Here is a 17,009-nt window from a genome sequence, read left to right on the forward strand (position 1 = left end):
TACGACACTACACACAGGCCTTCAGATCCTGTCACGGGGGAACAAAGCTGACAGAAGCTGACAGCAGTGACTAATGCTCTGAGCTAACTTTCTTTGAAACAATCCTTGAGGAAAAAAAAAAACAAACCAAAACAAACAACAGTGAAAAAACCCCAACTGTTTCAAGTCCTGAAGGATTCATTTAATTTAGTATAAAAACCTCAAACAGCCAAAACCCATTGCTTTATGAGACAGTTCTCTGCAGTGAGACTGATGTACATTTGTACAACCTTTCATCCTGCAGATTCCCAGGGTTCATTACAGGATCTTGATATGAAGAGTAGCCACCTCAAAGGTGAAAAATGACAGCTTTTTATTACAGCAGAGACTACATAACCACACCATAGCAGAGGGTAGGAAACAGGGTATTGTACTGAACAAACACTTCAAGGGGGAGGTTTTTGAAAAGAGTATTTGCAGAGGACATCAGACCATTATCAGATTTGTGTTTGTTAACAGAGGAGCCATAACTGATTAAGACCTTGGATTCCTTCTTCCAGAAAGCTTATATTATGAACTTTGAGACACTCTACATATCAGATAAAAAAGGGAAAACCAAATTTTAATGCTGCCTGTGTAGTCCTCACTTCCATTCAGGGTAGAGGAAAAATGGACAGCTGCGCTTTGACAGGGCGGCAAGAATTGGCCTGTCTAGGAGGTGAGTTTCCTGCAGATATCTCAGGAACCAGGATTAGTTTTGATCATGTGCTACAGAGTTGGCGACCAGCTGGAGTAATTTCTAGATGGCCATTTTTAACAAGAGCTATAGTCCAGGCAAGTGCAGGCTGTGCCACCTCCCCCAGCCCTAGATCTACCAGCTCCATGATGCTCAGAGTGTTCACAAAACTGGGCAGACCCTCAACAGCTCATATTAAATCAGTATTTTTGTCCTTTCATATACAAGAGTATATGAAGAAGGCTTTACAACGCCTAGGATTTACCCATCATTGCATTGTAAAGGTTCCTTTAAGCATAAAAATGACACTGCTTAATTCCTTGCATTACTTCAAGTGGATGGATGGAATTGTGTTTTCTTAACTACAAGGAGTTATGGGGTAAGGCTATGAGCCTCATATAAGCTTTCTAATTATGTGCCTGTACACCAGGCACAGGTGCACCAAAGAGACAATATTCCTGTATGGGTGAGGAGCAGTGGGGAGAAGACAAGTGTTTTATATAAAGACTGCTAAAAACCAGGAACCCTACTAGGAGCAAGCAGAAACAGGTCAGTGCAAAGCTCCCTTCACTGAAACTTAATGACTTCTAAAGGAGAAGAAAGCTTATTTAGCAGACATATGTTGTTGCTATATCCATTCTTCTGGAATTGCTGTGGCTACCAAATCATCCAGGTTGTGCAGACAGGATTTCACATGTTCAGCACAAAGTGGGTGGTTGTTACAATAAACATTAGCAGTATTTGAGGACAGTAGAGAAGCATCCAGACTTTGGGTTTGTTCTTATAAACAGCTTTTATCTGGATGTTAATTAAAGACTCAGTAGAGCTCATTCTCTTGATAATATGAACATAGGCTTAGCTAACTCTGTCACAGGCTTAGCAGCAGCTTAGTGTTTTGGTGGTCCCGTGAGGTGTCATCCAAGAGGAGTGCTTGGATGTTCTCTATCAGTTTGTTAGATGGACTATGAAGTAACAGTAGCCTGAAGAGCATGGAATTTGTAGATTGGTCCCAGATTCCAAGGGTCCAGTCCTGTAAGATAAGAGTTACTCGCTGTTCCTGGGAGGAAAGGAAGAGTGAGTCACATAGCACCCAAAGAGATCAGTTGCTGAGATCAGTTATATCACTTACAAATGTTTCTCTTCTTGGTTATGTTGGATTTGGAAGATGATTACTGCCCTCTTGTTCAACTACATTTGGGCTCAAGAACTCACCAGCTTTTAAAAGGATAAACCCAGACAGTAGTAAAAGCTATTCTTGCTGCCCTCCTTTTAGTTTGTCCTCACTTCTTTCTCCTATTTGCACTGGAGCACCCTTTGAAGCCTAGTTGCATGTTAGCACCTTGGTCAGCTTTGCAAACACCGTGACAACAAACCAAATGATCTGGCACTGATCTTTGCCACAAGTTAGTGCAAAGAACATGCTACTGTATGTTTGTAGCTATAAGAGAATTAAAATTTACTCAGAGTCCTGGAAAATGTGGAGTGGGACCCCTAATCAGATTCCTGTCAGAATTCATTCCAAAGGATTTTATAGAAATTCTTTATTCCTCTTACATAGGAAAATACAGTGGTTTATACCTTTCAGTTCCGTTGACTCTATCTTCAAATAGCGATTAAAATGAATTCTTGTGAGCTGGAAGTGAAATACAAGGTTCAGGCACAGACTTGGGTAAATGCTCTGCAGGATGTTGCTGAAGAGCTTCTTGTCTAAATAAGAGAAAATGAAACAGGCTGATTTTGTATGGGACTAGTGCTGTCTGGAGAATTCTGCTCTCTTGGCTGTCAAGTGTATTCAGGTCCTTAAGACTGAACTGACAAAACTGGGACACTGACTGAGGAAGAATATTGTTTATTTTGAAAGTGGCTCATTTGCTTTTTGTATTATAAAGTGTACTTTCCTAGATAATCACAGACGTGCAGTGTGATGCTGCAGGGTAGCATGAGGAAAATACCACCTGTTAATTCTCTTAGACCAGACCTCAGATGCTTAGGAAGGAGAAGGTCAAGCAGAGAAAGATGAGGTCTCCTGAGCTTTGGGATTTCCTCTTTGATTCTCCTAGGCGAATACCTTTTAGTCCAACAGAACCTACATACGCAGTGCGGTAGGGTATCATGTCTGCCTCATCTGTTTTCTAGTCCTTGTATTTAACATGAATCTTCAGGAGTACTGGTTTGGTGAATAAGAAGGGTTGTTATCTGATCAGATACTTTGCATTTTGGCCATTAAATTGATCTGTTGAGCAATCTATTGCCATCTGAATTTCTGAGCCTTTGTTTTTGTGTACTAAAAAGCTTTCCAAGAGATCCTGGAGCTCTGAAGCTCTTGGGAACAGGAGATTTAGGAGAATATGGAAAAAAAAAAAAAAAAAAAAAAAAGAATAATGCACCTGGAACGATTCTCTGTATTGCTACAAAGCGAAAATAAAATAAAAGCAAAACAGCAGGCTAAAAGGATTTGATGTGCTGTCATAAAAATGAAATATCATTAAGGAAAGACCCAGCCAAATAGTGGAAAGAAAGACAAATTTGACACACCCATTCTGACACATGCATTCTGCTCCAAGATGCTCTCCTGATCTGTTCTGGCCACCTTTTAACCTACTTGATCTCTGGATCAGAATGCACCTAATTTTATGGAAACAGATATTGAAATTGAGGCTGAAATACAAAGAATTTAATTTTAAAGAGGGAACAATGCAAGTCCTCATCACCAGCTACTACTGTAAATAAACAATGCAAAGTAAAATAGCATATTAAAAAAGATCTGAAAATGGTTTAAGCTACTTTTTATAAATAAATAAGTGGTGCCCCAGGCATCGATGTTTAAAAGCCTGATGAATCTTTGAGTTCTAGCCTCACATCTGACACTTATTTGATAGATTGCCTTGGAGAAGCCATGTCCACACGTTATGTTTCATCCCCTTAATCTGTAAAATCAGTATGAAAATATTTACTCCCTAGGCTGTTGTGGAAATTAATTAACATTGCCATAGTTCTTTAAAGATGTAAAGTGCCAAGTAGTATTACGGTTATGCTGCCTCAGTCTATGATTTTGTCAGATGTCACAAATAGCATGGGTCAGTAGCCGGATGCAGACTTCCAGTGAAATTTAAGGGGTTTGCATAATGTAGTTCTGCAGTATTAAATAATAATAATTTTCACTCCAAGTTAATAATAAAAAGGTTCTTCGGCATTTGATGTGACGCATTATGCTGCCAGGTATGTCATTTTTCAATTTGAAAGTAAAATCAAGAAAAAACCCCAGTATTCTGGGGTTATTAAATACTAACGGAACTTTTCCAACAGACATAGAGATGCTATTAATGGCATTTTACGTAAGTTTCATGATGGGATCCTGGGTTTCCATTAGTTTCCGCTTTTCATGGTAGAAGGCATTCTTCGTTGGTTTTGCCATCATTATTCTGTTTGCTGCTTGACAACTTCAGCATTATTCCTCAGAAGTGGCTGCACTTTGGTGAAAGGTGATGTCATTTTCTTTCCCTGCTTTCTTAAATGGCTTCGATGCCCTTTGTGATGAAAGGCACTGTAGCAGTGTAAGCCATTACTATAAATTACTCAAAGGTGTGTAGATGAGGTGATATTTGAACCTGCTGGTTCTCTTTCTTCTCACATGTTCCATAACATATACACTAAGGACCATTATCTTGCAAAATGGAATGGACTTGTTGAAAATGGGCTTATTTGAAAGTGATCCAGTAAAAACATAATTTAGTGAGATAATGGCTGTGCTGCTTCTTATTCTTGCAAATAGAGGAAGTCTTAAATTATTATCTGCTGAGTTAGTTGAAGCTGATGAGCTATCCAGGGAAATACTTTATTGACATAGTTGCAGCTCACAAGTGTCTATCAGCTCTCATTAGCAGTGAGGATAGTTTGCAGGTATCGCGTTTTTAGCATCATCCTTTAATCCAGAAGTCACGTGTAGAATTTCTTTTTTATGTCTACATGATTGTGGCTTCAGTTCACTGTGCCAGGTGACTCAACTTGCTTGCGTGAGTTGGAGGTCATGCCTCCAGGTTGGAATTCAAGCTTTGCCTCCTCTCCAGCCTGCCAGCCCATCCGATTTCCTCAAGACATGAGCTGGCATGGAAGCCCTAGGGAATCTGGACATGAAGCAGCTCGCATTACGAGGACAGTGCAGGTATGCTATGAGAGCTTTACATACCTTTCCAACTGCAGAGCTTGTTTGCTTTTGAGAACAAGTTACCAAGAAACACTGTGTTGGCAAATCTAGATCTGTAGTTTGCTTTGATTTATTAATTAGCCAGATTTGCATGCTATCATTCCCTCTAGATAAGACAAAAGCTTGCTGAAGGTTCATTCTCTTCCATCAATATGCCTGTCACTTTTGATAAAGTAGTAAATAGTGAAATTAAGAATAAATTAAGGGAAATCAAGGATCATTCAAAGGATAATTTCCATCAGCAGTGGTCTGGAGCTGTGGAAGACTTTCCTTACAAAAACCAAACACCCAAAAAGATAGATTATTTAAAAATCATAATTGAACATAGTACTGCTGAGTGTGCAATTGAAAATTATCCTACAGTACCAAGGGAATTAATTAGATGCAGTTCCTGTCCTGATATGACAATGTTTTGAACTCACTCTGTGCTTGCTTTGCACAGATATAACTGGGTACACAGGTTACCAATCATAGAATAAAGCCTGTCTTTGTCTATAAACAAGAGACCGCAGCGAAGCCCAAAACCAGGCCTAAATCTAAAGCTTCTGAGTCTCCCTTGCATCTTTTGTTTTCAATTCCAGTGTATAATCTGTGTTTTCTAGCTAGATCCACATGCTTCTAACAAAAAGCAGATATAAGTTAGCATTGCCATCATCCTGCCCTTAGTCCCACCTCTGTGTTCCTGTCTCCAGACAACCACTCTTACTCCGTCTCTTGAGCCAGGCCAAGCTTTCAGTTCATATCACAAAATGAGCCAATTCAGGGAACTAAACTGATGGAAAGCTACTCTTTTTTTTTTTCTCTTTTTTTTCCTGTAAGTATAGTTTTCTGCCAGTTTCACTCCTTGAAGAGATTCACCACAGGGTCAGATGAGCATCATGGCTGAAACAAGGGAGGGGGAGGAAATTATTAACCAGGGATTTCAACTTATCCCAATTTAAATTGTCATGGAATTAAAGCTCCTGGTAAAAGCCTCGATAGCCAGAGATTTCTTCTACCGTAAGTGAAAAGGGAAAAGTGTCCTAAATCACTTTATTTATCACCTGTATAGGACTTGATTTTTTTTTTACTGGCTGTAGAGAGGTCTTAGAGATAGAACCCTCTTAACCTAGCCACTGCCATTGTGTTACAGACTAAGCTAAAGAAGCAAACTTTGGAATAATTTAGAGTTTTCCAGTCCACTTATCTGCATCCATAAGTGCAGATGTTACAACATTTCCCAGTTTCTGCTTCTTCCCAGACACAGTATTCCTGTAACAGAAACAGGGGATGCATGTGACATTATCTGTGTTTCTCATAACCACAAGTGCCCAATATTTCAACTTACATTTCATTCTGGCTAAAATAGTGTGATGGCTAAATACATATACTATCGTGCTTTTCTGTGTATAACTAAACATTCTTATAAACTTACCTGCAATTCATTCATTGTACAGAGAAAAGCCCAACAAACTTATTCACTAATCTCAGGTTATCTTGGACACGAGTATGCCATTATGTGGGGAAAAGGACCATTACATAGCCCTTTTTATTCAAAGACTTGTGGTGCTTTGCAAAGGAAAATTTAGCACAGTCACATATGGGGAAGCTGAACTGTTTTAAGATTAAATGACTTGCCGTTTGCCACTCTGTAACGTGGCATCAGAGACAAAAGATATAATTCAGGTACCCTTATTCCACTCACTTTGGTAGCTGTCTTGCATGGGAGTCACTTTGCACGTATGATAGCACAGTGTGTATCCAGGATTCTGTTATGGATACTGTCATGGTACTGAAGTAGTCTGTCCTGCCTGTGTGGTCTGGCCAGGGTGCACCAGTTCAAACCTTACAGATTACCAGTGTTTGTTTCTAGAAGTGCCAGTGAGCTCTGTACCCACTGGAGTCCTCTCTCAGAATTCTGTAGACAGCAGTAGGATTCACTGCCACAGTCACAGGCAAATTTACGTTGCCTAAATGCACACAACACTTAAAGGCATAGATTTCAAACAATCAGGAAGACTGGTAGGTGTACTGCCTTACCCACATCCGGGGTGTCTAAAGCAAATACTTCAGCTGTGGCACACCTGTACGTTTCTTATCCAGTTCTCCCTGCTGCCCTTTCCGCTCTGTCTACCTGATCTGTCAGGGAACCTGCACACAGATTCCTCTACCCCTCTGTAACACAGGCGTGGTACAGTCTCAGATCTCAGATTCTCAGTGCTATGCAAAAAAGTAAACAGAGACTGAAAAGCCTGTTTTTCAAGGCCTGAGTACACCTGACCAGGTGATGTTTGAGGAATTTCCTTATCTAGGACATTGCCTTCCTCTCCTGAAAGCATGGCTTCAACAATCAGTTTTACTTTAGCCTCACAAGAAAGAAAGAACATAGAGACATATGCACAGTCTTCATATAAATTAGTAATGCATAGTCTTCATATAAATTAGTATGTCCAACACTTCATCAGAAAGACGCTTTACAAATTGCCCTGCGTGCTTAACACCAGTCGCTGTATTAATCAGAAATCTAAATTTATCCCGGTTTCTTACATGACATTAGGATAGCTTTTACACCAGAGATAGTATTAGTCTGTGACATTTCATATGAGAGCTACGGTGGTTTCAAAGCAATAAAGCCTCCATATAAGTCAAAGTCTCTTAATTTTAGTCTCTCATCTAAATGGTGGTCTTGCATACCACTCAGGGAAAAAGCATCCTAATCACAGTATTTTATCCATTTTTTTCTTCTTAGGAATTAATCATAGAATCATAGAATCATAGAATGGTTTAGCTTGGGAGAGACCTTGAAGATCATCGACTTCCAACCCCCCTGCCATAGGCAGGGATACCTCCCAGTAGACCAGGTTGCTCAAAGCCCCGTCCAGCCTCAGAACACGATGGCTCAGAACATCTGGGCATCAGCAATGGCCTGGCCTGGGGTGCAAAAACCTCGGGGTGCAGGTCTCCATGGGGAACCATGTAAATTCTAATGCTCAAGTATAAGATATTTGTGCTTTCTAATCCCCTGGAAATACATCATAGACCCACCCCAGGTCTAAGCACATCTCTCCCAGTGGTTGTCATCGTGTGGCCTCGTACTACCAAGTCTTAAATATATTTGTAAAGCATTCTTCTACAGTTCATTTATGTACATTACAGGTATCATCATAAGTAACTGCAACTCTGAAATGAAATAGACATTATATTCCATTCACTTCATTTGCTTGCTTTCTTAGTAATGCATAGACAACAGCATTTTCAACAATTCAACAAGGGCAAGTGTAGGGTGCTGCATCTGGGGAGGAATAACCCCATGCACCAGTACAGGTTGGGGGCTGACCTCCTGGAGAGCAGCTCTGTGGAGAGGGACCTGGGAGTCCTGGTGGACAACAGGATGACCATGAGCCAGCAATGTGCCCTGGCGGCCAAGAAGGCGAATGGCATCCTGGGGTGCATCAAGAAGAGTGTGGCCAGCAGGTCGAGGGAGGTCATCCTCCCCCTCTACTCTGCCCTGGTGAGACCGCATCTGGAGTACTGTGTCCAGTTCTGGGCTCCCCAGTTCAAGAAAGACAGGGAACTGCTCGAGAGGGTCCAGCAAAGGGCAACAAAGATGATTAGGGGACTGGAGCACCTTTCTTATGAGGAAAGGCTGAGGGACTTGGGTCTCTTTAGTCTAGAGAAAAGAAGATCGAGGGGGGATCTTATTAATACTTACAAATACTTAACGGGAGGATGCCAGGGGGATGGGAGCAGTCTTTTTTCAGTGGTGCCCAGTGATAGGACGAGGGGTAATGGGCATAAACTTGAACATAGGAAGTTCCATCTTAACATGAGAAGGAACTCCTTTACTTTGAGGGTAGTGGAGCACTGGAACAGGCTGCCCAGAGAGGTGGTGGAGTCTCCCACTCTGGAGACATTCAAAACCCGCCTGGACGCTGTCCTGTGCAACCTGCTGTAGGTGACCCTGCTCTGGCAGGGGGGTTGGACTAGATGATCTCCAGAGGTCCCTTCCAACCCTAACCATTCTGTGATTCTGTGATTCTGTGATTTTCTATTCATTCTCAGATTCATATTGCAGTTTCTGTTGCAATAGGGAATGGGATGAAGCTACAGTATGACTGAATTGGTTCCTCATTGTCATAGTCAAGAATATGGTCTTGACTGTAGTCTGATAAAGCTGAAGTGATGGGGATTCGGGATTTTTGTGCCACAATGCTGGTGGGAGTTAGCTCTAAACAACACATGACTGAACTCAGCTTTTTGGGAGTGTAATGGGGAGTAGCCCTCAGGATGTTCTAAACCAGTGTAGTCAAGCTGGTGGCCTGCAGGCCAAATCTCACCTCTAGAATACTCCATGCTGCCTCCTGCCTTTTCCTCAGACAAAGAAAGGAAGACCTGTGTGTCTAACACATTAGTATTTCCTCTTGCAGTCACCACATATCTGTATCCCTGAGTTGAGAGAGAGCTTCCAATGTCAAGGTCTAGCCCCTGTGGCTGTCAGGCTTGGCCCACCTTGTCAGTAGGGGATATTTTAGAGCTCAACAGTAGTCCAGTATCGGGAGAAGATAAAGGCCGCATTTCCCTCCTTTCCCTGCTTGGCTGTAGCTGAGGAAATAGGCAGACTCTTTAGCACTGGCACACAATTTCACAGCCCAATTACATGATGACTCAAGGGAATATGACTAGCGAGTGTGCTGTTTGCTATTTGGCATATCTGTCAAAGTCCTATAGATATTTCTTGGCATTTGTCCAGTTACCTCCTTAATGTCTTATGACATGTGTTCCCGAAGAGGCTGGATTTTATGTTTACATCTCTCTGGCCAGAAAATGAGCACCAAAGCAGATATTCCAAACCTGAGTTTATTAAGCAGTGCAAGCCAAGTACTTTAGAAATCATTTCCTTTCCATGCCTTATTTTTTCTATAGTTTCTCTTTTATGACAAACAGTGCTTGCTTTAAACAGGTGCAGAACTGCCAAGGGACCAAGAGGGCTGCAGTCCATCGCTAACACACCCAATGCATCAGACACTTCAGCTACATCTATGGTAGTAAATGTAATGTGTGCAGGAACGTTCTGAGATACTGACGCCAGCTGGCAAAGAATGTCCCATGCCTATGCTGGTTTATTCTGTCAGCTTCTCAAACAGGGTGCTGCATGCAAACTGCTTATTGAGAATAAGCAAAGCCCAGGAATAATTTGGGAAAGTGCTACTTGGCGTAGGCCAAATGCCAGGTGCCATTCTAGCAATTGAGTTTCAGTGCCCTTGGAATTTACAAAGTATGTTGGGATTTATTAGCAGAGACAAAGTTTTCAGGGAAGAGCTTGCAACATTTCACAGCTTGTCATCTTCACCATCCTAACAGTGCTGCCTCCAGCTCTACCAGTAAAAACTGATCTCAATTAAAGACCAATGTCGTGGCAATGTAAATCCACAGACCTGCACTGCATAAAGCACTTTGCACTTCTGTATTATCTCTCTTCTTCAATATCTGCAAACAATATCAGTACAGAAATAGGAAGTCCCTGCTTGTGGTTTGTCCTACATTACATGATGGATAAGTGTTCTTGGTGCATAAGTGACAGCATTATCAGCATTGAGTTTCAGTTTACCTTAACATGCTCATAGTCACAGTCCTTTTCCATGAGAAAAATTTACATTAAGCAAATATAGCTTGGTCACAAAAGTCAGTCTGGTTTGTGTTTTTGAACATACAAGTATGCAAAAAGCGTGTGTTGCAAACATAAAAAATAGTTGCTTTAGTGCAAATAAATGGATTCAATTCCCTTGAAGGGGCTTTTCAGTCTTCATTTTAAGTGAGCTCTGTGCGTAAGGAGTCCCTTTGAATGAATAACTAGAGTCAGAAAATCAAAATGAGGTATTATGACTTCATTAACAGGATGTTTTCGATTGTCTGTGCTGAAGGTATTTTATGAATGAGTGGGTAAGTTCTAGGCCCAAGTTTTAAGCAGACCTACCTGTTTTCTATTCTGATTCTGTTAACATAGGTACAGTTTAAAAGGCCATTGTATAAAGCAACAGAATTAAAGGGGTTGTAGGACATTTTAACTTAGAAAGAATTTATTATTCCTTCAAATACAGGAAGCAAGCACTTCATTTAGTATTGTCTGATTTATCTCTTTTGTGTTTCTGCCAAACTGCATTAAAACTCTTTTATGACTTCTGCACCCCAGGTCCCAGTGGGTTTAAGACCTGCAAGTGTAAGGTCTTATTTCCCAACATAGGCTCTTGGGTCAGATTCATTTTAGCATAAAAGCATTCTTCAGCAGTTTTAAGTGGCTAAAGCAAGGCACTGTCTGCCAAGCCAACCACATGCTGTTCCTAACCATTGCTAATTCACTGGGTAGCTCTGGATCTATCGTACAGCAACTGATGAGGCCAAGGCCACAGCCATAAGCAAAGCAGGCTGTGGGTGAAGGCAGCAGACCATTGAGAGCAGCAAATAGTCACATTCCAGCCATTTACTTTGCAATGCCTTTTGCCAGCCCTAGAAAATCAAGTTGGTTCCTAATGCTAGCAACAGGATCACATAATGCTTAGAGGTAGTGATGCTGCATGGAGTATACCTTCCCAGCAGCAGCAGTAATTACTGTCCTCCCTCTCTAAAGCCTGTCCTTCCAGCAGCTTACTCACTACGGCACTCAGGCCTAACTCTGCACAGTCCACTATCTCCTCTTCCCATGCCTGCAGCAGACCAACTGCTTACTGTTGAAGCAACAAAAATTAATAATGGCATTATTAAGTCATGACAATGAAAGTAATGGCATTGCTGAGAAAGTCTGCCTCCCTGCCGGCAGGCAGCAATACATGCACGCTCCCTGCCATGTAATGGAGAAGCGACCGCTTGGTACTTCCTTCCATATCCATTTCACTGTTTCACACTGCATTGGTATTTGGATGTTTAGAGACATATTCTTCATAAAACACTCAAGAAACACAAGGACTGCTCCTTTTGTACATCATATATGATGCGTGCTGAGGCCAGTTTTACTATTTGCACACGGGAAACGACACGACTGTGCTGTTGTTCCACCTTGCTGTATTGAAGGTGACTAGATGGAGCTACTGAGTCTCATTCGCAGCATCTCAGTTTATTCCTCTCTCCTTGTATACTTCCGCCTCTGAGTGACAGTTAGTTGTCCTCCTAATATGAAGGGAGTAAAAAGAACAAGTGTTAACAGTGATGCTTTCCCAGAATGTTTAATTAATAACAGTGTTTGTATAAAAGAAAGCACTGTGACAAAAAAATGTGACTTTTTATATTGTATCACTTTGGGGGTAGTTTGGGCTGTGTTTCAGACCTATGCTCTGAGCACTGAAACGGTTAAGTGACTAAAAAGATACAAGTCAGTTTCAGGTTCTTCAGACTGAATTCAGTCTGCAGTGATTATTAAGTATGCGTGCCAAAAACCTTCCTTTGCCCTCCAAACTCATGCATCCCATTACACCTGCAGTCTGTAACTGCTCTTTCTAAAGCTAGAAACGTAGGAATTACCACTGACAAATGGTGAGAGATCGTCCCCATGAGGCAATCAAGAACTCCGACTGGTATCGGTCTTTCACAGCACTGAGAGGTAAAAATTGTTCACAGCTCCCAAGGCCTGTCTCAGCTCTCGTGGGCAAAAGGAACTGCAGGAGGAAGTATGGTTTTTTATGTTTATGCATTGTTTTAATTTAAAAGAAAAGCCCCTTTTCTCTGTTCTGGCCATTTCCACAATAACTGAAAATGACACTGTATCAAGATAAATCTGTCAAGCAGAAAAAATGCGGTGTAATAACAGAGCACAAGCACTACATTTAATTACATAGGCACATCATAATCTGAAGCAAAAATCAAAGCTGCCCGCTGAGGAAGTCTAACTGCTTTGCTTACTAAAGATTGAATAATGTTCATATGATGTTAAATAGGATCCTGATGGCTTTTCTGAAATAGACAACTGTCCATAGAGAGCAGAATTACAACTACCAGGCTCATTGTATATCAAAATGTAGTGACAATTTGGGGGCAATGACTTTTATTGAAGGCAGTGACTGGTGTATGTGGTGATGTGGTGATGACTCAGGGTTTTTTCAAATCCTGCCTGCCATCAGATTGGGGTATAAACAATCGCCTTTTCTTTTGGTTAGTACAAAAAATATTTCCAGTCAGTAAGGAGATGGGGTTTTTGGAGGATGGATGATAAAGCACATACAGAGCAGAAAGCTTTCAAGAAAATGGGAAGTTACTATCCAAGGAAGTGGTAGAAAATGAGAAGAAACTATTTTTAATACATATGAAACCAAGAGGCTTTTATATGCCTGAGTTATTATTGAAATCTGGCTGGATGTGATTACAGGGAGCTGTTGTTTCATGAATGATTTTTAATCCTGTTGGCAGAGTCAGACAGGGTGTAAATTTGCAAGTCGATTTGTATGCAGATCATCCTCCTGCCTTGGTATTGATTTGAAAGATGCGGGATGAATGTTCCCTGCTTTATAAGGAGCATCTGAAAAGGAAAAAAAGATGCTCCGAGTCCCAAGAGCTTTTGTTAAACACTGCTGGCTGGGAGTATCAGCTTCTAGAGGAGACACTGGATGTCATTCTAGCTTTTGGAAGAAACTGTATCCAGGGTGTTTCACCTTCAAAGTAGGGGTGCTAACATGTGGTATGATGGTTATGGATTTACAGACTAAGGGCACTAGACTAACTCATTTGTTTTTCACCTTTGAGGGCACTGGTTTGGCCCACAGTGCCTGTCACAGTGTAATGACCCAAATGAATCCTTTTCCTGAGATTCCTTTTAGCCGTTTCATCTAGCACCTCCTCTTTTAAAACCTCAGCATAATCTCACACAAATGTAGCCTCTCAATGACTCACAGTGAAATGACAGAGGCAGGCTTCTCTGGCAAAAACCAAAATGCACTGACTGATCTGAGGGACCCAACAATAGCCGAGCAGTAGAACTAGGTAGTTCAGGGCAGGAATACAGCTCACGGGGGAAGTGTCAGGGAGATGGTGACTCTCATGATGGCTTCCCTCAACCAGATTTTAATAACCCCTTACTTTTATAAACAGTATGTTTGTCACAGATGTTCTATAAAAAATGGGAACTAAAGAACTGTAGTTCTGATAAATTCACAGTACTCACATCCAGGTTCTGCTGTTTTACTCCCCGTTTCCAAGGCTGCAGGGCAATGGGACCTTGGACCACTTCAAGAGCTCAGGTCTCCACAGTCCTATCCCACCAAAGCAAATGGAGCTGTACAGGTGCAAACAACTTAGTGTCTGAACTACATTTCTGCATAACCAATTTCCAAACACATATCACTGAATTCAGAATCTTATTCCTTGTCCAGACCTAGACAGGTTAATCCTATCTGCAAGCTTAATGATTAAAAATATAATACCTGGGGATTTTGCCATCTGTGTAACCAGGCCAAAGACACAGTGAACATCAAAATAACACAAAGGGCTAAAGTAAAACAATAGAAACTGCAAATATACATTTTATGCAAAGTGCACATTTCATGCATGAGATGCCAAACAAAACTGTAGAGGAGAGGCAAAGATTAGGAGAAAGTTCTCATGCAATGAGCTGTGCAAAGGAGGCCAATCCACTGCTTCTAGTTATTTTTTGTCACAGCTCCACAAAAAGAAATAAACCTAGTGAAAATTCAGATGGCATTTTTAAAAAAGGTAATAAGAAAAATTTTTTAACCCAGAACACAAGGGGAAGTCCCAGGCACTGAATATTATTCCAGTTGTGTAGCAGTCAAAGAATCAGATATTTAGGCAAACAGTAAAGTAATCACCTCTTACTTTAGATTAGATATGATATTACAAGGAATACTAATGCTTTCACTACTGAAGATTACTGCAGATCCAGTAAATTTAAGTTGCTGAGCTTAGAGCAGAATGCAAGGATGGTAGTCTATACCCTCTCTGCCCTTTTGGAGCAGAATAAATCATAGTAGAGATTGCAAGACAGCTACCAATAAACAACTGCTTGAACTGAAAAAGAAAATTAAGATAATGTGTGAACACCTTTTTTAACACCCTTATCACTGCATCATTTTATCCCTTGAGTTAATCGTTCATGCCAAAGTAAACTCTGATGAAGCTCACATGTCTACCAGTGTGCCCTATCAAATACTGTGAAGGATATATTGTACAGACTTGCTAAAATCAAGAAGAGTTCTTCCCCCTGACTTTGGATTTGAGATTTGAGAGTGAAAGTGCACAATTATCTATGCTGTTGATGGACAGGATGACTACCTTTTCTCCTGACACAGCTAGAACACGTGTTCTTTAGCATATCGCAGCCCAGTCCAGATTGCCTACTGATCTCTCACAAAACACTGGGTTCTCGGGCTATCCATGCACAATTCAGGTGCAAGACAAAGTATTAACCAAGTGTTCTACCGTGCCAGCAGATACAGTATTCAAGCAGGTGGATAATTGTTCTTTCTGAATATGGTAGTAACACAAAACCCAAGCTGTTTTCAAGTGGCAGGAGAGCAGAGTTCTGGTTAGACATTTATCAGGATCGACAGAACAGTTATTAGAACCTTAGCGATCCATCAGATGCACCTCATTATGGCAAGAATAATCTGCTGCTGTTTCCTGCACACTGAATTTTGGGTAGTTATTTATTTAAGTTTATTGTTCAGCTGGGATGAGACCATTAATTGTGCCTATCCTCAGAAAATTGTCCTTTTAAAGGAGCTTGTTAACTCCACAATAATCTCTTGGAGCCCAAGTGCTCACCCACCATATATAATTTTCGAGATATTCAATGGCAATACAAATTCTTTGCAAGAAGCTGTGCCTGGCTGTGGAGATTTGTCTCAGTCACTGAAGCTGATGAACTGATCTTCCATCTGATATGCAATGTAAAATGAAGCAATAATGTCATTTTAACAGTTTTTAAAATGGGTGAGGATGGGGGGGGAGGGGGATGTAGGGGTGGGGAGGGAAGGGGGGGTGGCTGGTTCTCCACTCTCTCTCTCCCAAGAATTTGCAAAAGCTTTCTGTGGTTTTAGGGACCCTGAATGTTTTGGCTCTAAGTTGTTCCTTCTTAGCTGCAAATCTGCTTGGAATTTTAACGAACACTGAGGTAGGAACTTTAGGGATGTTGATAGCACCTCTAGAAATTATCCTCGACTTTCCACATCCTCCCCTCAGAGGTACATTGTTTGACATGGATACAGGCTGTCATAATTCAATATGACACACCAAATCAACCCATGTAGCCTTACAGTCTCATTAACACTCTAATTCTCAACAGTGCTAACAAGTCACCTTTAGGGATGCAAATTAATTAAACTCTTTTAAACTTTCCCCTCTCACTATTTCCATGGGTAAAATTCACACAGTTCTTTCAATAGATGTTATCCTTCAGATGACCCAAACCATGGGTGACAGTCAGTCTCATTCTCTGTACAAATTATATTAAGCCTAGTGCAAAAGCTCAGATTTGATACAGAGACTGGCAGAAAAGGGGCTTGGATTATAGAAGCAATGAAAGCAAGAGAAAGACAGTAAAGAAAGAAGAAAAATTTCTATAATTTTGAAGTTTGAAGTTTTTCTTCAAACAATAAATAAACATTTTTAAAGAGGAGACAGAAAAATGTAGAATCTTGCTTAGAAAAATGATATACTGTGACTATATACTGTATATAGTCAAGAGTAAAATCCTAGTATACTTACCAATGGCAAATAATGTTCCTCTAACAGGTGTGTCTTGGAAGTCGTGGCAAGTAAATGTGGCCAGTCCTGGCCCTTAATTGTGCCTATGTGCTGTGAGTGCATTAGAGGGAGAGAATGTACAGTCTTACTGTTCTATGGTTTATGCTTCCTTTCCCATGAAACGTTGGACCAGGTCCATTTCGAGGTCCATTCCATCCTGGGCTGTTCTATGTTCTACAGTTCCATGGTTCTATGATTCTGTCCCTTTTTCTTTCATTCTGTTTTGCTACTGAAAAAAAGTAGTTCTTGCACACAAGGTATGAATCCATTATGCTTCAAAACAGTTTGTTTGAAAGCATTACAGATATTGTCATGACTCTGCTGGAAATGAGAGAGATGCAGGCAGTTTCTCATATTCTGGGAGGG

This window comes from Charadrius vociferus, unplaced genomic scaffold (assembly GCF_000708025.1).
Source record: "Charadrius vociferus isolate BGI_N301 unplaced genomic scaffold, ASM70802v2 scaffold111, whole genome shotgun sequence".
Classification (NCBI taxonomy): domain Eukaryota; kingdom Metazoa; phylum Chordata; class Aves; order Charadriiformes; family Charadriidae; genus Charadrius; species Charadrius vociferus.